Here is a 3134-nt window from a genome sequence, read left to right as displayed (position 1 = left end):
TATTAATTTTAATATATAACTTATATTGGTAACTCAAGAAAAAACTAGATAGCTATGGACATGGCATTTTAGGCTACATTTGCTTTAAAAAAGTTTTTAAAATCTGTAATTATTATTGTCAAATTGAAAAAACAAATGATGGACAGTTTCTGTCATGGGGACTTACATGGTGGCACCAAATCTCTAAACTTCACAAATCTGAAAGTTAATCAACATCATTTACTATGTGAGCTATTCGTGGGGGCGGTGTTTTTGTGCCTCCTCTTCAACTTTAAGCCTCGAAAGTGCGAATCACTACCTCAGCCTTTAGAAACAATCCCAGCTAACGTTTCCGTCGTCGTGTAGACCCCCGACTTCCGATCACTTACCGAACTGTACGCTTCATTTTTTCCTGAGTGGAGAAAAATGGCTTTTGAGTTGTCCGAAGATCAGTTAAAAACAGCGGAAAACGAGCTGAAGAAATATTTACCCATGTCGCAGCAGGTATGCTCGGTTAAATCTGTTATATTTTTATTTCTACAAGGAGCTGAATGTACTGCAAATAACCAACTACTGAATTAATTTAAGGTTTACGGTTTCCTGGTGATCAGAAACAGAGTCAGATCCGACCCTGTACGGGTTTTAGTGGACAGGTGGCCACAGTTCCGCGTCATTATGTGCAAACCACACGGTGAACAGGTACTGTCTGTGCAGGGGGGGCTTGCGTGCACACAATACATTGTTTAAATGCCAATACAGATCACGTGTCTATTTTTCTTCCAGAAGAGTGACCTCTTCAAAGATGCACTGCTTTTTGCAACTGATGCTGCTGTTCTAGAAGAAATCCTCAGCAAGTCATCTGTTATTGACTGGAGCAAGTACTTTTGTGTTGGTAATGGCAACAAGCTCTCTTATTGTTTGCATTGTTACTGAATCAGTTCAAACTGTTTATTCGCTGGCTCCCACACTGCAGCCCTACATATGGTCACTGAAGTCTATTACTGCAAGTGATTTTCAATGATATAATTAGACCAGCCAATGAAAAGTCATCCTAATGCCTGGTGTTTATGTACTTCTACCTTCAAAGTGGAATTATATCTTTCAAAATGGTATTGTCTTTCATTGTGTTCAAAGTGTTATGGTATGTCATTTAGTGATAGAAAGATATGGCACTGCAAAACAAAAAAAGTTGGGACACATCTATGGTTAAACTTTGCACTTCCCATGTTGGGAGCAAGTTAATCTTTAATAAATCATGTTTTAAGACAAAAACAGGTTCACACATTTAAGGTTTTGATTACTTGTGTTAAAGGAACCAACACTGGTTCCTTTAACACAAGTAATCCCACACTGAGATATTCAAAGCAGTGGCATCAGCAAAGGGTGTACCCTGTAAAAGAGTGGCAAAATGTTACTTGATGACATTGGAAGATGTGAGCAGGCTTCCTCCTGTTGACAGGTATTATTTACACATACAAATATTTAATCATAACTTTTACGTCCTGATAATAATACAAGCTTTGCTCTGTTCCATGTCAGTTCAGGGATCTCAGTAAGCTCTCTTGATGAATCGCACATTGGCTTGGTGAACCAAACTTGGAAGTTTGGAAAGGTCGATGTGGCCGTTGGGCTGATCCGCAACATGATTGCAAACTTCCCCTCCTGCTGCGTGCTGGATGCTGAAGGAAAGCCTGTATCCTGGATTCTGACCTATGCATCAGGCGCTATAGGAATGCTTTACACGCTGCCAGAGCACAGAGGGAAAGGCTATGCCAAAATCCTGGTCAGCAGCTTGGCCAAGAGGAATCATGCACTGGGCTACCCAGTTTACAGCTTCATAGGAGAGGAGAACGCTGTGTCCTACAGGCTCTTTACAAACCTGGGCTTCACTGAAGATCCCTCTTACAGGGAAGCCTGGTTTGTAGTCAATGAATTTCAAATATTTCCATGAAGCACAGAATAAAAGTAAAAAAAAAAAAAATGCTACAGCTTTTTCTGTTCATAAGTTAAAGTCACAAGGTGAACTCAGTCTTTTAGAAAATAGTTGGAATAAAGACGATAGCCAGAATTTTGGGTTAATAGCTCTTTATTTGGCCCTCTTATTGCCCAGGAACATTTCTCTCGTTTATAAAAGGTGTGATCACTTTCACTTCTGGTCTGTCATCTATTTTGACTGTATGGGCTCTAAGTGTACAGTAAATCTCCTGGAAAAATTGCATTAAACCTGGACTGTAAAAATCAAAGAGTAAGTGAAGTAGGCGTTGATTGACAAAAATAATACAAACGTAGCAGTCCCAGACTGCGTACCACAGATAAAGATGATAATTACATGCATGTTCTGAGTGTTTGGATCCAGTAGGATCCACATCTGGATCTGAGTGAGTATGTGATTTCTTGGAGAAGACACTAATTCCTTGGGGCTTGCTTTGGGGTCAGAAAGGGCACCTGTAAGTAGCATTATTTTCAAGCTAACTTCTCCAAATTTCATTTTGATATATTTGTCATAATATGGTGTGAAATGTCCAATTTTCCCCTATTTCAGAATAGTAAAGAACCTTTCCACAACTTCCTGGATCAACTCCAAAAATAATCTTCTCTAAGTAGAATCAGTCCCCACCATTGATAATGTTTTGCTAAGAAACAATCAAATCAATCACATTACCTGCACAACAGTTTAAGGGGGTCACTACACCGGATCATTAACCTCAATCCGAGTTTTGGCCACTCTGTTGTGGAATTATCCCGATCTGCATAAAGACTTTCTTCCTGGGTTCCTGACACAACCCTTTGCATTTATCTAGCTAAATCAGCTGTGAATCATAAAAAACAACTAACAGTATAATTAAGTACAAGCATTTCAAACTGAAGCTAATATGCTTCTAAAAATGGGGACAGTTTAGTACTTCATTAAAAACTGAGGGGAGCAAATAAAGCTAACTTGTCTGTGTAACCATGAGGTAGGCAAGACTGGAAGGTTCTCTCCTGTCTGTTGACCAAGGCTTGAGGAACCAGTTAATGTTCCCATCTGAGTAAATATGAGACAGTTATGTGATCTGCTGGTGAGGACAGCTGAGCGGGGTTAATTATGTTATAAGCGGAGAAATGAGGTGGAAGAAATTTATTTTATTTGGCAGCTTTATAAGCCAAAGCAGGGT

General features: G+C 39.5%; 1 pseudogene across 1 annotated transcript; it reads left to right on the top strand.

Annotated features, from left to right (window-relative positions):
* The first annotated feature begins 278 nt into the window (after positions 1-278).
* LOC146655849 (glycine N-acyltransferase-like) lies at positions 279-2652 on the top strand (annotated as a pseudogene). The gene is made up of 5 exons (XR_014914385.1): positions 279-483; positions 568-678; positions 763-874; positions 1315-1438; positions 1519-2652. The product of XR_014914385.1 is annotated as a glycine N-acyltransferase-like (transcript).
* The last annotated feature ends 482 nt before the right edge of the window (positions 2653-3134 follow it).

This window comes from Rhamphochromis longiceps, linkage group LG13, assembly GCF_057381845.1.
Source record: "Rhamphochromis longiceps isolate RC_006_pf linkage group LG13, R_longiceps_female_GT1.1, whole genome shotgun sequence".
Taxonomy (NCBI): Eukaryota; Metazoa; Chordata; class Actinopteri; order Cichliformes; family Cichlidae; genus Rhamphochromis; species Rhamphochromis longiceps.
Note: the sequence above shows the minus strand (reverse complement) of the source record. Positions and strands in the feature narration are given on the sequence as shown.